The sequence below is a fragment of the Polypterus senegalus genome, chromosome 2 (genome assembly GCF_016835505.1).
Source record: "Polypterus senegalus isolate Bchr_013 chromosome 2, ASM1683550v1, whole genome shotgun sequence".
Classification (NCBI taxonomy): domain Eukaryota; kingdom Metazoa; phylum Chordata; class Cladistia; order Polypteriformes; family Polypteridae; genus Polypterus; species Polypterus senegalus.
This window is the reverse complement of record NC_053155.1, coordinates 65,935,701-65,957,924: the sequence shown is the minus strand read 5'-3', so window position 1 is coordinate 65,957,924 and position 22,224 is coordinate 65,935,701. Positions and strand designations below refer to the sequence as shown.

General features: G+C 36.9%; 1 protein-coding gene and 1 long non-coding RNA gene across 2 annotated transcripts in view; one reads left to right on the top strand and one right to left on the bottom strand.

Moving 5' to 3' along the window:
* LOC120522990 (four and a half LIM domains protein 2) overlaps positions 1-9,744 on the bottom strand; it is a 32,844-nt gene extending 23,100 nt beyond the window's left edge. Inside the window, exon 1 of the mRNA XM_039743875.1 lies at positions 9,589-9,744. The gene's annotated coding sequence lies outside the window, so the exon portion shown is untranslated. The remainder of the gene's footprint in view (positions 1-9,588) is intronic.
* Positions 1-22,224, top strand: part of LOC120522991 — a 51,385-nt gene that overhangs the window by 3,952 nt on the left and 25,209 nt on the right. The gene's annotated exons all lie outside the window — the stretch shown is intronic.

Here is a 22,224-nt window from a genome sequence, read left to right as displayed (position 1 = left end):
TAAACTCTATAAAACATTTGAATTTCCATCCATCTATCCATTACCTTACCCCACTTATCTAGGGCAGGGTCACGGGGCAATTGGAGCATTTCTCAGCAATCACTGGGGGCAAAGCAGAGACAACCCCTGGAACGAGTGCCAGTCTATCTGCTAGCAAAATGTATTATTATTTTTTATGTACAGTACATTTTTACTGGTGTTTTTATGTAAGGTAACCTACATAACCAGAAAACACTTGACTGTTTACATTAATTTTTATAACTGGAGGTGAGTTAAGTGACATGCAGACTTAAGGACAAACAGAGAGATGGAGACAGAAACTGAACCCTTAACCTTGTAGTTTAATATTAGTGGTAGTAGCAGGCTAGTGCCTTAGATTCTGCAGCACCATAAACTTTATTTAATGCCAAAATGCTAGAAAATAATTAAACTGATTTCTCTTGTATTGTTACTTTTTACATTGTAGTTAAGGCTTAGAACTTCAAATCCTGAGTTTGTGGCTTCAGATCCTGCTGCTAATACTGTGTGACCATAAGCAAGTCACTTGACCAGCCTATGCTCCAACTGGAATAACAATAAAGAAATATAACCATTTGTACCTCCAGTGTAAGTCATGTTGGTTAAAATTGCCAGTCAAATAAGTAAATAAATAAATAAAATAGCGACATGTCACATAAGAGGACGCAGAGTTTAAGACATTGCTTGAAGCATCAAAATTACGTTCATCTGTAAAATTTAAAAGAAATTCTTCTATACAAGATAAACATATTATACTGTATGCAAAGGTGAGAATGGTTTGCAATTGTGTGTGTGTATATGTGTGTATATACATATATATATACACACACAATTGGAAGCCGTTCTCATAAATATATAAGTATTAGCAAAGTCTTGCAAATTAGGATGATTGGTAAATCTCATTTTGCCCCGTATATTTGTTGTTGTAGACTTCCATCCAGTCCAGGGCTGTATCCTTGCCCTGAGCTTCTGAGATGTAGTTGTATCTCCTTAAGACCCTGAATCATAATATTCTAGTTTGCAAAATGGCTATGCAATTCAGTATGTTTTAATGACAGAACAAGTGGCTCAACCATCTGCAAAATCGGGCTGCGTTTGGCTCTTTCACCCATAATGCTAAGTACCCCATATATGAGCAAGTTGTTCTTGATCTTGTCGCGCTGTCGTCGAAAGCCGAACCTTTTAATTCTTACAAACCTGACGCGGAATATTTTAAGACACGAACTGACAGTATGATACATTTATACATTGCAACATGGTAAAGAATAATGACCCTTTGAACAGATAAAATGAAGCTCAGATTTATTTCATTATGCTTCTCATACTTTTAGAATATGACAAATAAAAGACGAATTATTTTCCTTTCAGTTATTTTATACTGTGCGTGGTACAAGATGATTTATCCATCCATTCATCCATCCATCAGTTCATTTCTCTTAAAGCAATCCAGAATGGGGCAAAGCTGACGGCATGAATGCCTGTGGTTTACTGTACACCCGCACTCTAACATACCTGACCGAATCTGACGTAAATTAATTTATTCAGCTTAAAAAAACACTCCGTTACCTGACGCGTGCGCAATCACCTGGCTGTTCGTCCACCGTGTTGCCGTCTTTTTCTGTTTTAGAAGAGTGTTGCAGTTTTTAAGATCTCATTTAAAACACGAATCACGAATATGCACACTTGACTACTATATAACGTATAAAGTCCCTTCGTTTTGTTCAGCGGCTCGAAAAAAGCGCCTTGTGGTAACGCGCCTCCGCGGACACGCGCGCCGACCTGTAATAAAAAAAGCTGCGTCGGTAAACGCGCCTTCACTGACTGAGTTGTCCAGTCTAGCTATTCGGGGGTACTGCTGAGTGTCGCTTTCTGTCATAACGATTGCTTTAAATAGAGAGGCTACGTGAAATATGACTCACTTGACTTTGTCTTCCTGCACAATCCACATGTGTAGCCTGCGCTGGGCAGCAGACGGCAACGGTAGGAGGGAGGGAGGAGGAGGAGGATGGAGCCCCGACTAAATGGGGAAGGGGGGTCTGGGGGGAGAGGGGGTAGAGAGAGAACGCTCATCGGATTGTTTATAGTCGCCACCCAATTCATTATTATACTATATAAGGTAAGGCATGATTGAGACATTTCAACCTTTTTCACCATGAAAAAATGCGAAGTGTTTTCTATCGTTTTTATAATTTACATATTTTAACACACGTTAGGTTTGCATTTTAGTCACACCTTGTGTCGCAGGTACCTTTTTGACTTGTTTTCTTCCTTTTTCTGTTTACCGGAGTTTTCACCTATCTAATTTTCACACCTGTCCAAGGCGGTCTAGCTGCAGACACACACTCTTGGACCCTCTGTCAGACCCTGCGCACACAGAAACAAAAAGTGAACTGCCAGTCCAGTCACGTCTGCCAACAATGGGATTTTCGGAATCCGTCCAAAAACTAATAAGTCAGGTAGATGAAAGGGAACCTGGTGCAGATTCTGTATAGGGACAACCTAGCTATGCAAGCGATCTCAATGTGATGAATATTCTCTAGCTTTTTAATATTTCTTGATATCCTTAGATCGTTAGATGACTTTTTCCTGTTTTCACCATGACTCCGTGAACCCCATGTGACCAAAGCGCACAGTTATCAGAGAAGTTCAGGATCTGTCGGTGTAGACAGCAGTTATTTGTGCTCCTCTAAGAAAGTATGACATTGCATGTATTAGAGAAGACCAGACACTTCGTAAAGCAGCAGGACTCACATGACCCGATATAAAAGCAATTTATGACATTTAACATCCTGCAAATGAGGCAGTGGTAGTGTCCCCATAGTAAGCTACCCAATGAAGGTGTAAGCCTACCACATAGACTGTAGCATTACAGGAAATTGTTAATCAAAAAAGCAGATTTCTGACTGCATCAGTAAACTCCACAGTTAATCTCACTGTTTTCTGATATAGAACACATACCATTCCCTTTTATCCTTTTATTTTAAGAATTTATAACAATTTGTTAAATAAAACAAAAAAATGTGTAATAAAGTATTATAATAATAAAACCATTGTCTGCAGTGGACTGACTACCCTGTCCATGGTTGGTCTCCTGCCTTGTGATTTAATACTGCTGATGTTTCAACTTCCATGGCACTAAACTTTAAAAGTGGGTACAGAAAGCAATACAATAGAAGCCACATTTTGTAAAGTAATGTCTACTGGAGCTGCTGTATTATATTACACAGTTGCATTCTATAATCCTGGAAAAAAAGTGGTACTTTTTATTTAAAACAGGACAAGAGACCATACTTAAAATCATTTATTATTATAAGGTTGTGAATTTAAAAAAAACTATCATTTGTGAGTTTAGATTTATGACTTTATTAATAGATTCTAATTTTATGAGTAAATGATGAAAATTCAGGTCAGTTTGGGCAGCATGCATTTATATAGTGCCTTGCCACACCCACAACACGAAGAAACAGCTTAGGATTCTGGTTTGCAACACCCAGGCAGACATGTGGTCCAGTCCCACCTTCCGGAATTGAACATCAACCTGCCGCAGCCTGGTCCAGCCACAGTCACCCTCAGGGAATTGTGCCAAATGGCCATAGTTCTGTCACTGATGCTCTATCTCAATGCAGGTAATGTGAGCAACCGCTCATTTGACACAAATTCAAACCAGTAATTCCCAAGGATTCATTGACTGGAGGACTCCAGTCTTCATCTCAGGTCACTGGATAGTGTCCATGTCTCGCAACCATGTAGCAAAACAGGAAGCACCAGGACTCTAAAGACTTGGACCTTCGTCCTTTTGCAGAGATATCAAGAGTGCCACACGCCCCTTTCCAGCGACACCACAACCTCCCATGCTCTCCCAAAGTATACTGACTTCATACGAATAGTCATCAGAGACATGAATGTTGCTGCCGAGGTAAGTTAACCTCTCAACACAGTCAACATTCTCTCCGCAGACAGACACACTGCTGGTGGCTGTGCCCAAGAGGTCATTAAAGGCCTGAATCTTGATTTTTATCCAGGACACTCACAACCCCAGACATTCCAACTCCTCGCTTGGTTTCTAAAGAGCCCCGATCGGAACCTCCATTGACTCTATTTCACTGAATTTGTGAAATAGTACTCTGAAAGCTTTTTAATTCATCCTTAACTGGAGGCAAAAAAAGAGGATTTTAAATGTATGTCACATATGAAAGGCACAAAAAAGGCCTGTGTGTGATAACAAATATTGTATGAAAAAACAAGGGCACATTTGAACAACCCTAGTTTTGAAAGAATTATAATTAAAAAGGAGTTGGTTTAGTTGAACAGTTCATCTAGTGAATTTGAGTTAAAGTAATAAATAAAATAACATATTTAATTATAGTTTTCACATTTCTATATTCACAGTAAGAACAAAACACAAGGCTGTTAAAATATCTCCCTTTAAAGGCATTAGGAAAACCCAAGATGAATGTAGTGTAGTAGGTAGTACTGTTGAATCATGGCACCAGGAACTAGAATTACAACCTTAATTTGTTAGTTGTTATCTGTGTTATCTGATATTCTTAATCTCAAAGACACAGTTATGTTAAATCTTTAAATTATGCTAGTTTGAATGAGTTTAGGGAGGAGTATGTAAATATGCCCTGTGATGGACTGGAATCTCATCTAGGGTGGTACATAATGCAAACCTAAAATGGAAGAATGTGGGAACATATACTGAATCATTTTAATTTCTGAAGGAAATGGAAGCAATAAATGGAAGATAAATAATTGAAGGGTTCCTCTTAAATATGCACATTGAACTGTACTTAATAGGTGGTTTATAGTCTAACAGAGTTAGGTGGTGATTTAGGCAGTACTCCATATTGAATTTACCATTCGGCACTGAAGAAGAGTGACTGTAGCTTCCCAGGCAATAAAGTGCTCAGCTTCTTTGTCTTTTACTTCTAAGTAAGTAGGTATTACAATGTGCAATCATAATTATTATTGTAATGATAGAGTCATTATAGCCATGGGGAACTGCTGGCATATCCCATACTAAGGACCAGACCAGACTCCTAACTCCAGATGCTGGGGTGGATTATATTTGCCCAGCAGTACGCCAGCTAGGAGTACTGTATAGTATTTGATGGCTTAAAAATAGGTTAACTAATGACAAATGATAAAATATGAATAACTAATGATAACAGATGACTGAAGTCATCTGGGGGTTGTGTCAATAGTAACCCTAGTTTATCATCAAATTAAATACACACCAGACACCAGAAGGCAGGTTTGCTGGATTTCTACTTACCATTAACACTTTCCAGCTTCTTTAAAGTGTTGTGTATATCACTTTTATATTGGATGAATTCTCTTAGTTTAAGTATTTTGATTTTGTTTTTTGGATATACTTTGTTAATCCCCAAGGTGAAATTGTCTTTTTGTATGACCTTTGGGGGGTCAGAGCACGAGGTATCGCAGGCATTTTAAATTTGCTCTGCAAATTAAAAGGGACACATCAGTCAGTCATTGTCCCACCCGCTATATCCTAACATCAATTTATATAAAATTGTGCCAGTTAGAACTCATCAGTTACTGGATGCAGAATTGTGAGGTATTTTGGCTAAGAGACCCAAGGTTACTGAAAGTTCCAGTCTTTTTTCTGGTTTGCTTTGGAAAATGAAAATCTTTTTTTTTATTTTATGCACTGGGAGTGGTGATATGGGGTGCAGAGGTTAGCACTACTGGCTTAGAGATCTTGCACCCCGTTTTCTTTCTGTGGAGTTTGCATATTCTCTTTGTACTTTCATGAACTTGTTTTCCAGCCTTCCAGTTTGCTTACCATGTTACTGACTATACACATGAGTGGGTTAAATGATATTTTCTAAATTGACCTTACGTGAGTATATATGTCTGCATGAATGGTTCCTGCACACTCCTTTGTTTTCCTTGTGCATGAATTAGTTTTCTTTTGGGTTTTCCCAGTTTTATTTGAGGTCCTTAATTTTTTTCCCCACATACCAAAGACATACAGTATGTGTTAAGTTATTTAGAAATATTAAAATGGCATGGCATAAGTGAGCATAGGTGTATGTAAGTCTGCCCTATGATGGACTGGCAGCTGAACAGGTTTGGTTCTCATCTTGCAAACAGATGTGATACTGCTGAAAAAGGCTTCAGCTTCCTGCAACTCGAAAACTGAATTAAGAAGATTTAGTAAATGGATATGATTTAATGTGCATATATGTCTTTTTGAACAGTTGTATCAAACTAGAAGTGTCATCTCTGAATAGTAAACTATCCAAATGTATCACACATACTGTTGTGTAGAAAAATATTCTGCACAATTACTCACAATGGGCCAATTTATACTCGCCAGCCCATTTAAAGGTAAGTTTTTGGTATGTGGAAGGAAACCCACGTGAACATGAAAATTCCAAGCAAAATACATCTCATATGATTGGAATTAGTACTACAAGTGGTAAAGCATCATTTTACCCTGCCATACCACCCTAAAAATAATCCTCATTTAAATTTTTTTCAGGATATGAACATTAACAATTTTAGTCATCTCTTGTGAGTGACAACTTTTTTTTTATAAACTTGACTTAACTGCCATATTTATTATGTAAGTGGTTTTCTTAAGTTAATTTCACATTTGTTCAACTATATTATCAGAATCCTCTGCAAAAACCAAGTTGTCACAAATAAATCTCTGAAATCAAACACCTCAGTCTACATGTCTGCACCCTGTATAAACTTTATTAACAGCTGTGGGTAGCTTTTGCTTAAGCCTCAAAAAAGACCTTTCACCACCCGTGCTTGTCTCTTCTGGCAATTATCTCCAAAAGAACTCAGTTTTCTCAGTAACATGTACAACCAGGGGTGGCGCAGTGGTAGCGCTGCTGCCTCGCAGTTAGGAGACCCGGGTTCGCTTCCCGGGTCCTCCCTGCGTGGAGTTTGCATGTTCTCCCCGTGTTTGCGTGGGTTTCCTCCGGGTGCTCCGTTTCCTCCCACAATCCAAAGACATGCAGGTTAGGTTACCTAGTGTGTGCTTGGTGTTTGTGTGTGTCCTGCGGTGGGTTGGCACCCTGCCCAGGATTGGTTCCTGTGTTGGCTGGGATTAGCTCCAGCAGACCCCCGTGACCCTGTATGCGGGTTAGAAAATGGATGGATGTACAACCAGCATATAAAAGGGTTACAGCACTATCCTAAGCGCAAAGCGAGAATAATCCTTGTATTGAAGAAATTCCATTCCAGGGTATACACACCCCTGCTGGACCTGTTAAGAGTCACTGATCAACCTACTATTCACATGTTTGAGCAGTGTGAAGACACTAAAGCACCTGGATTTCATATGAGCAGCCATGAGTTCAGAAACCAGATGTCTTTGGAAGTGTAAAATAAGTGTTGTCTATGTATACTGTTTTTTCTTGTTTTCATAAATTTTTCCTAAATAAACGTAGTTAACCATCGGTTTATAGGTGCATTTGTCTGAGAATACTTTTACAGAATAAATTATGAAGATTATAAATAAGATGTATTGAATAGCTTCAGAGGTCTCTATGTCAACCTTAAAGTCAAATGCACTTTTCCAGTTCTTGAGTAATTATATGCTTTAGGTATCCAGCAACCCCAAGTGAAACTGGAAAACAATTATTGAATATATATTTTGATAGTATTATTTTATTAAGAAGTGTTACACAGAATATACATACCATACATGTCTTTTTACCATTATCCATACCTTTGTTTTCCTAGTGATTATTTCAAGGAGTCTAAACCACCAACAATAAAAACAAGGCATGAATCAGCTTGTTATGAAATGGAAGCATAATGTTGGGCACTAATATTCAACCACAAGTTAACTAGGCATCAAATATCATTCGAAGAGCTTCACTGCCCTAAATAAGTCTATCAATATATTGTTTCTAAATCTATTTTAAGCACATGGTTACGAGGAGAAGCCTATGCAGAAGCATTAGGTGGAAACCTGGTTGGGATGTCTGCCCATTTCAGGGCACTCCCTTTTGGACACAAGCTCATTTACACCAATCCATTTTTGATGTCAGAAGATGTCAGAGGATTGATACAAAATCTGTGTAATTAATTAATTAATTGGGGCACTGCATAATCTATGCTCATTTGACAGCAACACCTCCCAGTCTGCCTCTTTGCCCAGTCTTAAAGTTTCCATTAATTGTAATACATCATAGCATTTATAAAAAAATATTTAGAATTCTTAATGTAACATTCATATTATAATTTTATAGCAATATCTATCTATCTATCTATCTATCTATTGTAAAACCAATGCAAGACTACCTTATTTAAGTTCCTTCCAAAAAAATGATCTGAGAAGACAAGCCAAGTTGAACAATAACAGTTGTTTCAAATGGGGAAAAACAGTCTGACTTTTTGTGTTGTCTCCAGAGAATGCTTGTTTTATGACTGACATGGCGCCTGCCAAAAAGATGAGACAGAAGGCTATGCAACATATGTGAGTGGGACCCAGGATTCATTCTAATAAAGATAAATGCCTGTGTTGAGCATACTGGTGAGAGCAGCTACTTAAACGTAACTCAGACAACTTAATAAATGCACTTGTTTGAAAAGATAATGCGCATGATTTTTTTCATTTAAAGCAAGAAAGAAAAATGTATTTCATTTACATCACATGGTTCTGCTCCTGAAATTTAAAGCAATTTTACTTTAAAAGAAATGTGCTCCCAATTAAGAACAGAATATCGTTTTTACTTTTTTGAACTTAAAAACCATAGAGCTTTATTTCAGGAAAGAGAGGGAACATTTAAAAAGTAGAAAGTGGTGTATTAAATCGGACTTGTGCAAGAGCCACAGTTCCAGTAAATGTGGAAAAAAAACTATTTAACCACTGAAGTGTTTCAGATTTTCATACTTTGTTATTACAATACAATACAATATACACACATGTGTTGCTTAAATGTGTTGCAACAGCTTTTTGCTATTCTAGAAAGAAAATGTCAGAGTTGATGAGCTATGTTGTAGGATTCCATTAACCCCAATCCAAATATTAATCACAACTTTTAAAGTCCCTGCTGTATCTCTGTCTTTACTCGATAACAAGTTGTTGGTATGACATTTATGTAATGATAATTAATTTAAAAAAAAAAAAATCTAATGGTCTAAATTTAATTTCACGGAGTATGCTATTGACTCTCATTAACAATGCAATAGTTAAAATAGTTATACAGTACTATTTTGTTTCAAAGAGCCACTTTTAATTAGCACACTTTAAACATTTTAAGAGTAAACAGGAAACAGCAAATTCATTCATTCAAAATTTAAGTTATCAAAATATTAAAAAATGCATCATCTATTTTTTATTTATTATTAGTATTAAAAACCTGTGCCTAACAGTATACTTATGTCTAAGTGCAAATTTAAATACAGATTAATGAACCTCCATAGATACTGAAGACATTAGGAGAGTTAAATTACTGTGTACATCATTTTACAAATAAGTTTGCTTTTAGTTATACATGGTACTTTTTCTGACAGTATAGTACAAGACGTTCATGAAAGCAAAGCCAGTGTCTTCAGAAGTAGACAGGAAGCACTTACCTTCTTAGCTGAGAGCTGTGTTGCCTCTGACTCCCAGTCAGAGAATGACACCACGAGAGAGCTGCTGGCTTACTTATTGCTTTATTGGATTACTGAACCTATGAATCTGGTAATTGGATGGACAGGCATTCTTTATCCCCCTGAGCTATAAATACAATAGCTCTAAAGCACCCGTCATCCAGCAGAGATAAGACCACTCTCACTCTGCACAAGTGGCCTTTTAAGGCTTCACATTGTAGTCCAAGCAAACCATGAATGGAAAGTCTTTAGCCTCATCCCAGAAACCATATCCTCCTGTTCTTGGACTTCAAGGACATCTAGACTAATGGTTTAAAAGCAGAACTGTTGTAAATGTTAAACTGTCAGACAATACTAGATAGCCAGCTGGCTTCCATTATTACCCCCATACAGTATATTATGACTGTAAATAAGCTTTTTCTGTGGTACTGGAGAAGTGTACATTTATAATATCAGATTTTTAAATTGCTATACAATACCACTAACAAAAAATGCATATAAGATATCACCCATCAATTATTACAAATTGTTTTTTTTTTATCTATATCAGAATGCAAGTATTTTTAAGCAGCCTAGAATTATCACTATTCGTTGTTGATAAAGTATAAGGTGGCACAGTGGTTAACAGTGTTGTCTCACAGGTGTGGTTTCAAATCCCACATCCTTCCCATCCATATTCTCATCTGGTCTGCAGGGAATTTTCTCAGTTTTCCTCTAAAAATGCAAAAAGTATGTATTAATAGACAAGTGAGAGGATTTTTTCTAGGTTATCTATCTATCTATCCATCTATCTCACTTCTCAAAGTTGTATGCATTAAGTTACTTGGTCCTCTGTTAGAGTATGAGTGGGCCCTGTGATGGACTAGTGACCTATACAGAGTTCATTCTTGCCTTCCATCCAGTGCTACCAGTATAAGCTAAGGCCCTTCATTACCTTGAATTGCATTAAGTGGAAATGAGAATATTATGATACAGTATACTTTGCAGTGCCTCTATCTGAGTAATGTAAATTTACTAAAAGCTAAAGTAAATTAATAGCAGCAATATCTTGTTAAAACTGTCTTCCCATGTCAGCATGAGATACTCACATATTCTTTAGTTGGCTTGGTATGAGTTAGAATATGAATGCGTGTGTGAGTCTGTTCTGCTATGGATTGGCGCTATTCCCAGGTTCAGTTCCTTTTGCCTTAGAGTAGCCTTCAGCTCTGTACAGTCCTGTATTTAAAAACTGAATTTGGAAAATTCCAAATTGGTTGGTCACTGATCAGATAAAGGGGATTACCAGAGAAGGACTGGAACAGAAAATTGCACTATATGCAGATGACATGGTACTGTATATATCGGACCCAGAAAATTCTGTGCCTGCAGTCTTAACAGCACTTACAGAATTTCAAAAGATCTCTGGTCTCAGAATTAATTTGAATAAAAGTGTATTCTTTCTAGTGAATTCTCAAGCATATAATATTAGATTAGACACCCTTCCTTTTATCATTGCAGAACAGTTTAAATACCTCGGGGCAAACATCACAAGTAAACATGAAGCTCTTTATCAACAAAATTTCTCCATCTGCATGGAAAAAATTAAGCAAGACTTGCATAGATGGTCAACTCTTCATCTCAATCTAGCTGGAAGAATTAACACCGTTAAGATGAATATTCTTCCTAAACTCCTTTTTTATTTCAAAACATCCCAATATACATTGATAAATCATTCTTTAAGCAATTGGATTCAACAATAACCTCATTTATTTGGAACTCAAAACATCCACGCATCAAAAGAGCGACCCTACAAAGACAAAAGGCAGAAGGCGGCATGGCTCTACCTAACTTCCAGTTTTATTACTGGGCGGCATATATACAGGCGATAAGAACCTGGACACAAATAGAAGAACATACACAGGCTTGGACCGCAATAGAAGTAAAATCCTGCAGTACTTCTTTATATTCCCTGCTCTGTGCTCCAATAAACACACGTTATCGGCAATACACAAATAACCCAATTGTGCTCCGCTCACTTAAAATCTGGAACCAATGTAGAAAGCATTTTAAGACGGAGAAGTTTTTATCTGTGGCACCCCTGCAAGAGAACCACCTCTTTCAACCTTCGCGAACATATGCAGTTTTTTAATATCTGGAAAAAATTTGGGATTAACTTGCTTAGAGATCTTTATATAGACAACGTCTTTGCATCCTATGAACAATTACAATCCAAATTTAACATTCCAGCTACAAATTTCTTTCACTATCTTCAAATCAGGAACTTTGTTAAACAGAACCTTCCCGATTTTCCTCATCTTGCACCCTCATCCATGCTGTAAAAAATATTGCTCAATCTCAAGGACACAGACACCACCTCTGCAATATATAAAATCATTTTACAGTCCCTCCCTTTGAAAGATCCAAGAGGACACTGGGAAAAAGATCTCTCAATTAATATATCAGAAAAGGAGTGGAAAGTAGCAATGCAGAGAATTCACTCAAGCTCCATATGCGCAAAGCATACAATTATACAACTCAAAATTATATATCGAGCACATCTGTCTCGACTAAAACTCTCCAAAATGTTTCCAGGGCATGATCTAACCTGCGAACGTTGCAACCAAGCCCCAGCCTCACTAGGTCACATGTTCTGGGCCTGCTCCAAATTAACATTATTCTGGACAAAATTCTTAATTACCTCTCAGACAGCCTTGGACTCACAATCCCTCCTAACCCATTAACAGCTGTGTTTGGTGTTCTTCCAGAGGGTCTTAAAGTGGAGAAAGACAAACAAACTGTGATTGCATTCACTACACTTTTGGCACGCAGACTTATTCTGATAAACTGGAAGAACCCAAACTCTCCTCTTTTAAGTCAGTGGGAAACCAATGTGTTATATAATTTGAAATTGGAAAAAATCAAATACTCAGTTAGAGGATCCGTACAGACTTTTTTCAAAACATGGCAGAATCTGATCAGTAATATTTTAAAATAAGCTCTTAAAGCACAGAGGAAGAAATTATTTATGTATTTCATTGTCTTCTGCATTCATTTCTATTGGCTTATCAAACTTATTAATTTAGGTATGTTAACAAGCCTTAAATTTTACGCCGTTTGCCTTGCTCTCTCTTTTACTTCTTGTAAAAATTGATTGATTTGTATGGAATGATTGTAATAAAATTAATAAAATTTCAAAAAAAAAAAAAGAAAATGGTTGGTTATTAATGGGTTGGCTCATTGCTTTTATACATCTGGTAACCTCCTTAATTATGTAGGTTATAGAATACAAATGACAAGGAGAGCAAGATATTCAGTGTTTGCTTTCTGTATCCTGCCTTTATATAGAAATGAGGAAAGCTAATTTTATTTTTTGATCCATTTATTATACAAGGTCTGCTTCATCAAAATGCTGATGTAAAACAAAAACTACTAATTAAAATGTATAATTAATATCTAAATAAACCAAATGAATAATGGTTGATCAGCAGCACATTGCATTTTTTGCCTGACATGTGGTCTTTGAGAGATACACAGGACAATACTACTTAAAAATTTAAGACAAAAAATGGCATCTAGGGATAAGTACATTTTTAAGCATCTAAACATATTCAGGCACATATAAAAAATTAACTTGTCTATTAATCCTGAATGTAGCCATTAACTCTTTGCAGTTATGTTATCTTTGAGTAAATGATGAGAACAGGATTAGAAAATCCTCTCTTTTGTCTGTTAATACATACTTTTTGCATTTTTAAGAGAAGGGCATATATATATGGAGTAAACAACATCACTGGTGAGCAGTCCTACATCTGAGCATATTCTGCCCCATTTCTTTCAATATGCAGGGGTGTAAACATTCCAATCAGGGTACTGGGCAGTAAGAACTGTATGGGTCTGCTCTCACTGCCTTGAACTCAAAGTTTTCGTTTGACTATTTGTCAGGAGTTTTGCACGTTACGTGGTGGCGTCACTGTGTAGTTCTAGTTGATCCATTGACACTCCAAATAGTGCTGAAGCACATGCTTTTAATTAATGCTACTTTAAAAGCTGTCTTTTAATTCATTTGTAAAGGTAAGATTTTTACAGTCGTATTCAAGGAAAAGAAATAAAACAAAACCAGTTAATTTTGAGATTTGATATAAAATGTTTAAATGAGTTCTTACTCACTTTAAAATTGTTCATTATGAATAAAATGTCAAGTAACAGTGTGCTGTCTGATTGGTTGATTAAATTAACCCGTCTTCTTCTGTGACCATCTTTGGAGTCAAACGGTAGCTTTATCTACAAATCGTATATCTCTAATGCAGTAAAGATTCATTTTTTTGACCTACAAGTCACAGAGTCTGGCACTACCTCACTGAGTTGTAGTTTTAAATCATTTTTCATACTTTTATCTGTTTTTGTTTAAACTACACATTGTCCTTTTTTTACCTGTCTTCTAGTGCAGAGTATTGTCAGGTTACAAAAGGTTCAAAATGCTGAAATCTGATTGTTAACTTAAACCAAATGTTCTGCCCACATTAGCCCTTAACTTAGCTCATCGACATTTGGTTATTTTCACATATCAGATCGTCTACTGACTTATAAAAATGATTGCTATACCAATTAAACCATTAATATATTCTGATACTTACCCTCCTATTGTTTCAGGTCTTTCCAAGGCCCTGTTTCACTATTTTTATCATTTTGCATTGTTCATGGCAAATGCTCGTTCATCTGTGGGGTTCGTATTCTTTGACTACCTTCATAGGTTTTCTGTGCTTATTTGCATCTCTATCTATTATTTTTTATTTCTGTACTGAATAGAATACAGTATATATTGATACCAAATTTTAAATCTTGTGTGCTTTGTGAGTGGATCCAATATGCAGAATTGTAGTCATTGTAGAATTTTCTATTCTCATCAGTGTTTCCTAGTACTGTATTACTTTGTGGAAGGCCAGGAAGGTGCTGGGGGACCAGATACCTAATCAGTGAACATTGCACTTGTGTTTCCTTTATACATTTTGTAGTCTTATCAGAATATATTCGTTGTTTGCCATTTATTTAATAATATTTAGTTGCATGAAAAACTTTTATATATATAGAAATACATATATATATATATATATTTCCATATTTCTATGTACATATTTAGAGCCAAGCAAAGATCTTGCCTGAAGAAGAGGCCTGAGTTGCCTCGAAAGCTTGCATATTGTAATCTTTTTAGTTAGCCAATAAAAGGTGACATTTTGCTTTTCTTTTCTCTACGTTCATAATGGGTAACACGGTACAACACCCATGTACTATGTACATATTTGTAATTGTTTATTTTAGTTATAACATAATTATAAATATGTTCAGTGCACTGGTCTTATTAATGGGAGTGCACTATATAAATTAACCTAGTATAGTTTCTAGCTGCTGCAGGTCAGCTGTTTCAAGGTTTAAAGTGTTGTGTTCGAAAATGCTCCTCTCCACACCACTGTTGTAAACCGCAGTTATTTGAATATTTGTGGCATTAATGTTAACATAAACAAGTCTGACCATTGGCTGCTGACCTCTCTCATTTATAAGTTTGTTTTGAAAACTGGATGTTTTCTATTCATCTCCACATCCTCTTTATACATTATAGAATGTAGCGTGTGAAAATCCCAAGAGGACTGCTGTGCCAGTTTGAGCACTTTTCATGAAATCACAGTGAAAGTCACTAAGATTAAAGGTGTTTGTCCAAACATCAACTGAACCCTTTGAGCACGTTGGCTTGATAGATATATTGAATTGCAGTCACATGATTAATGATATAAAAAAAGTAATAATGATAGACATGTTTGTTAATCAAAGAGCATATATACCATGCCAGACATGTAGTATTTTGTGGCATGTAGTATTAAACATTGCAATATGCTGTATTCATTTTCTGACGTTCATCAATAATAACCATGCAACTACATAGGATTAAATCAAAATTTTCTGCTTCTTTGTTTCATGTTTTGAAACATTTCTTTTAAAATGCCACAGCATTTTGAGCCAAATAATAGGCTTTCGAGGACTTGTTTAGTCTGAGAAATGAGAATTTAAACAGGGAAGAAGGCTCTCACATGTAAACACATTTCTTCTGTTTATAATTTGCATAATAAAACAATTTGAGGAGCTATCAAATTTTGTCATCTCCTCTTCCTGACTATGTTCAAGATGTATAAAATCACATGCACTTAAGATGTACAAAAGGCCGATGGCTATTATAGCTATTTGTATGATTTAGATACCGTAATTGTATAATAAACTGTGGATAATATGACAGTTTCTCATTAATAGCAGTCACATTTATTGCACATGTTTATTCTAGACATGCTAAGCCTTTAATCACACCTTGATTTTTACCAGATACTGATCTAGCATTGCATTGTGTGCATGCAAAAGTCTTTCCTGGTAAAACATGCTGACACCACATAAGAAACATCATATTGTAAAGACAGAGGAATGGAATGAGCACTTTAGGATAGATGCTGCTGTCTCCTTCCGTGGTAATCCAAATTGTCCTGAGCTCTTCTGTCAGAGGCAACATCATCTGGCATACTTTTCCAAACAAGAGCTAACCCAATGCAAGGATCCTGCACGTGTCCAGTGGCCCTGTATCCAAGACAAAGGACTTTAGTAGGACAGAAACACCTCCAACTTGCTTGCAGTGCTGTCTATCTGCTTCCCCCTTTCCAACTCTTTCTTCAGTCACATGCATGCCTCCAATCTTTCTTATTTTCTTCCATGTGGCTTCATGGCTCTTGGCTGTCTTATCCAGTGCTTGCACATTAATGCCACCAGCTCCATCTCGCAGTGCTTACGTGGGGTCAGAAGCAACACCTTCCAGCACACTTTCCGGAACTCCACGAGCTGATTCAAATTGAGGAATTTACTTAGGAGTCATCAAGCTACACACCAAGGCCAGTGGACTGTAACAGTGGAGAAATACATCAACAGTTCTTGTGGGTAAGTACTATTTATCTGAACTCCACTTTCCACACCATGCAGAGGCTACTTTTATGGCTGCATTGTCCAGGTTGTTCCAGCTATTCTGATAGTCCACGGATACTTGAACAACATGTCTTTCTCTGATCTGAACCGTAGACTTCACAATAAAACATTTTAGAGTTAAGAAGGAAATGGTTGGTGATGCAAGCTTCTCACATGCACTACAGCTTCATCAGATGTATTTATACCAAATGCCAGAATGCAAATGGGTAAAAATGAGTTATAATCTGTAGTGAAAAGGGAACTAATAGGAGAGGCAACATGAAGAGTTCTTTTCACATTGAACACCTTAAACACACTTTATGATAAGAATAAGAACAAATAACATTTTCCCCTTTGTTAGGGAATAACCCTGTAAATAAAGAATACCAAAGATCACGTCCTTTATTACAACATGCTTAAGGGAGCCTGCCAAGAGCACCAATCAGTTCAGCATGATAAGAATATAACAAAGCAATGGTCTTAAGTAAGTTAGGTTCATTTGCTTAACACAGTCCAAAGATGTAACAGTTTAAATCAATCAACATACAGATAAATTGTATAATCTTTAACACACTTACTGTATCTGCTTTGTATATCTAAAAGTTCCAAAATAGTTAAATAGGTTAAAGGTTTTTAGCACACCTCTAAAGAACTACATAAAAAGTATTGTTATCTTATCATTCCCTTTGTAATGTGCTACGTACAAATGGTACAGGTAGGCAGAGTCAGAGTTACTTTGTAAATTCATACTGAAAGTTTTCTTGAACACACTTATATACTGCATTACCCATGAACATAAAAGATTGAAATAATGTCAATTCAAATAAATTAAATCTATACTAATAAAAGGCAAAGCCCTCACTGACTGACTGACTGACTGACTCACTGACTCATCACTAATTCTCCAACTTCCCATGAAGGTAGAAGGCTGAAATTTGGCAGGCTCATTCCTTACAGCTTACTTACAAAAGTTAAGCAGGTTTCATTTCAAAATTCTACGCGTAACGCTCATAACAGTCGACAACGTCCGCCATGTTGAACTTTCTTATTTTTGGCCCCATCTTCACGAAATTTGGTAGGCGGCTAACCGAAACCGATGTACATACTTATTTCGGTGGTATGACGCCACTTTCAGCTGCCATATTGAACTTTCAAACTGTCTTTGTTACTTATGGGCCCATCTTCAAGAAATTTGGTACGCGGGTTCCCAACGCTAACTGAATCCTATTTATGTACATATATACGTCCATAGCCTGCAGCTCGGTCGCCGTGTGAGGCGGCGTTGGGTCCCCCATGCCTCCCACGTTGTTGGCTGCCTGCCTGTATAAGGTCGTCCGTCTCTCCAGTCTCTTCATTCCCTTCATTGCTTCGCCACAGGATTCATGTCTCCCTGCTGATAACTGCAGCCTTTTTATTTAATCCACGGCTTCTCCGCTGTTTTATTGTTCATTTATTACGATTATAGTTATTGTGTAGGTATTTTAGACTTACTTTACATTGTTCAGGTACCCATTTCCTTTATCATTCCAACCGTACCCCCATTAACATATCTATCGAGGTGATCACCATCGATCAAAGAACTGTCTCTTACCGAGTGGTTTCCATGCCCAGAGATGGCACCTACCTTTATCATTCTCTTTGTTACATATTGCACGACCATATCAGGCTCACTCTTGATATCTGGAGAAACATTGTGTCGTATGTATTGAATGACTGGGACAGGTTCAAGGTGTGGACTGATGACGGTACAGGAGATAATTATACTACACAGGAGTATTATAAGAGTGATATGCTTAAGCCCTTCACCTATCGTTCTGCATGTGAGTTGATGGCTGCTGCTGATTTGTTCGTTTGTCGCTTTCAAGTGTACCGAAATGGCCAAATATTTTACACCTTTGGACAACTGCCAATGCCTCTTAAACATCTTAGATTCACAGGTGACGATTTCAGTAGTGGACACTTTAATGTTTATGAATGTTTAAACTCTCAAAAGCTGGATTTGAAGTTCTCGATGAAACTGGTTGTATACTTACAATGCTTGATAGATGACGAACGTCACTTCAACACAAGTCCTACAAATACTGTTGTAATTGAAACAAACCATGAAACTCAAACCGATTATGACAGCAGCAATCCAAGCTGTGAGATTTGAAACAAGATTACTGTTCACATGGCCAACTGTAAGTTGCATGCTCAAGAGTAAGCTCAGCGCACAGCTTGGTCATATTACAACCGGAGGGCCGAACTCACAATGTGGTATACAAAGAGTTCCTTAACAAATAATTATTGGTATATTTTCCCTCAGTTTAAAAAGGTTTACTTTCCTTCTTAATAAAAATTTTAAGGCAGTACTTCGCCGCTGTGAATCGCAGGTATTTTGCTAGTTAAATAATAAACTAAGGGATTAACAGTATGGAAGGCATAAAATCGATGAATGTTCTGTTTAAAGTACATTCATGACCATTATCCAAAAATGCCATTGGGTCATAAGGCAAAACACATTTTTGTAAGCGTTTTGCTGTTACAGCTATCTTAAAGAAAGGCTGCTACACTATATCTGTATACGAGGGGGTACCCAAAAATAACCATAATTGAAAAAAAAGTTTTAATAATTTTTACTTACTAAAACTTTAGTTTCCTTCAAAGTACTCTTCATGAATGCACTTGTCCCAACGGTTTTCCCACTGGTGGAAACATTTTTGGAATTGCTGAAGAGGAACGTTGTCCAAGGCCTGCAGTGATTTTTCTTTGACTACCTCCATGGTACAAAAACGCTTTCCTTTGAATTCTTTTTTCATATGCGGGAAAAAGAAAAAGACATTTCCCCTCAACGCGAAAACTATTCGAAGACCTATGTTTTACTTAAAGCTTCCTCATTAAAAGCAGTTTCAAGCATCACTACAGTGTCAGCAGCTGTTTTCCCTTAGAGAAACAAAATTTAACATAGACTCGCTGTCCTTTATGATCGCCCATCACAAAAATCACAGAACATGTGCAATAAGCACTAAGAAAAATCAACATGGCCACTTGGCAGACTGCCACAGATTACTGTAAGTATGCTACACCTAGCAGCGAAATTCTGCACCAGGTACAGATTCCAGTTATTTTTGGGTACTCAGTTGTATATATGTAAAAACCAATGGCTGTCTGTCTGTCTGTCTGTCCGCTTTCACAAGAGAAGTGCTGAACAGCTTTAGATCAGGCAGGTTTTTTCTATAATTTGCTTGAACATTCCGATTGATTTTGCAACTTCTCTCATCGCACCAAGTATCATAGTTCGCTTGCAGTATTGATTTATTTGCGCGAATCCAAGAGAGCGGCTACAGGCCAAAGGGAGTGGGACAGGGCCCTCCTAACTTATGCGCCATCCTTCGTTCAAGTCGATCTACCTCTTGCCACATATTGAAGCGTACCTTGCCTCCACTTAGCTGTTTGTTCAACAGGCATTATCATCTACAGATTGTTAAGGAGTAACGTTTGACGTTTTTGAGAGAGAGATCAGAGCTACATGTGTTTTACGTGACCATCATCATCAAGTCCTTCCGTGAGAACCCTAAATCCAAAGAGGAATATTTAATTTATGTTAGGTAGAATGTTCAGAGGGGACTGGGCAGTCTAATGGTCTGGAATCACTACAGATTTTATTTTTTTTCTCCAGCAGTCTGGAGTTTTTTTTGTTTTTTCTCCCCACTCTGGCCATCGGACCTTACTTTTATTCTATGTTAATTAATGTTGACTTATTTTATTTTCTTACTGTGTCTTTTATTCTTCTATTCATTATGTAATGCACTTTGAGCTACATTTTTTTGTATGAAAATGTGCTATATAAATAAATGTTGTTGTTTTAGAGGGTAGCTGCTGATTGCCACAGATATCACGGCCACGTGCTTTTCTCCACAATCAGATACAGTGCCAACATTTGGCGTTGCAGCGTTCCTACCTTCCATTTGACCAGAATTAAATTTTTTTTTAATTGATTTTTAAAGTTTGTCCTGTTTCACTACTACATGGGCAGAGCCGCAGGAGACAGCTAGTATTAATATACTATTAGAGCTGGTGTGAAACAGGTAAAGAAGCTGTTCATTTTGAAAATAACATTCATGAACATTTATTCCGAACAATAAACTACTAACCTGAAATCTACACAATATAGTAAAATAATTCTTCTATCAAGCATTTTTTCTTTGTCAGCTGATGTCCTCTAACATAAGTAAGTGCTGTTAATCAGATGGGTAAAATAAATAAAAGAAAGGATGCAGAAATGTAAAAAGGGGATGTTCATTAGTCAAATAAAACAGATGCAAAATAGGAAAGTGGAAACATCACAAATAGAAGGAAATAATAACCTTGTAGCCTCTCTTGGCCTGCCTTTATTGATGTTGAACCCCTTTTTATAAGTGGAGTAGCTTGTCCATTTCCCTACCTAAAACTCCTTTATCTCACCTCTCCTTCCTCTCTCACTGTATACATGCTGGTGTTTTCTTCATCTGCCAATTAATTGTTTGCTCTTCTCTCTCCACTCAACTTCACAGTCACTGGAGCTCTGCTTGTGTGGGAACTTTAAATGAGTTCAACATTCTACTGTGTCAAGTTACCTGACCCCTGACTTCAAAGCAAACTATTAAATGCTTGTTTCCTATATGTCATAAATCTCTATTTTATTGACTGGTGAGTGCTTCCTATCCATACAGGCTACTTATTATGTGTGGTGGAAATACTGCTCTTTGATGGTAACGATGCTCATTTGCATTATTTTTGCTCACATGCATATCTACCATATGGTACTATCTACCAATATACTGTGGTAATGACTGACATCCTGTACTGTAAAAGTCTAACTGGCAAGTATGGGTAATTTAATCACTTTATTCTTAGTAAATGTCAACATTTTGTTCATTTATCTGTACCTTGTTAATAAATTTTGAATGATTAATAAGGTATCCATCTATCATATAGTGCCTTTCATATCTGTCTATCAAAAGTGTTGAAGACTGGAAAATGAGTATCTGCTCTTGATGAGCCTGGTCCATTCCTATGAAATAATAAAATGTGATGCTTTTTAAAATGGGTGGCTTTAGCCAAAACTTTGCTCTCATTGTTTAGGCAAGATGTTTGTTCATAAGGTTTGCCGCCTATATGCTTTTTTTTTTTGCAGATTTAAAAGATCTGTACTTTTGGGAAATCTCACTACCCAGGACTTCCTGATGTATTAATAATATTAGTAGGGATCCTTTTGATTCATTCATAAACATAATTGTGCAGGAAAATCACTTCTCAGATTTTCATGACTCCATTGATCTTAGGCAGTTAGTGGCTAATGGTTATGACTGACAGCCCCAAGGCACTCAACAGTTAATATGATTTTGTCTTGGATTTAAACCTTGGAGTTCCTGGAGAAAACTTAGATAAACAGAAAGAAAACTAGCAAACACAACACTTTAGACAACCCAGGTTAGAACTGACTTTTTTAAAAAAAGTACTAATCATGGCATCCAACCTGACATGTAAAATGATTCCGTTTTCCTTAGAGTTTGAACTTTTACTACACATAGCAGGTCAGACTATCTCTAGGTAGTGTGGTCTAGTACAGTGCTTTCCAAACTCGATCCTGGGGACCCACTGTGGCTGCAGGTTTTTGTTTCAATCAGA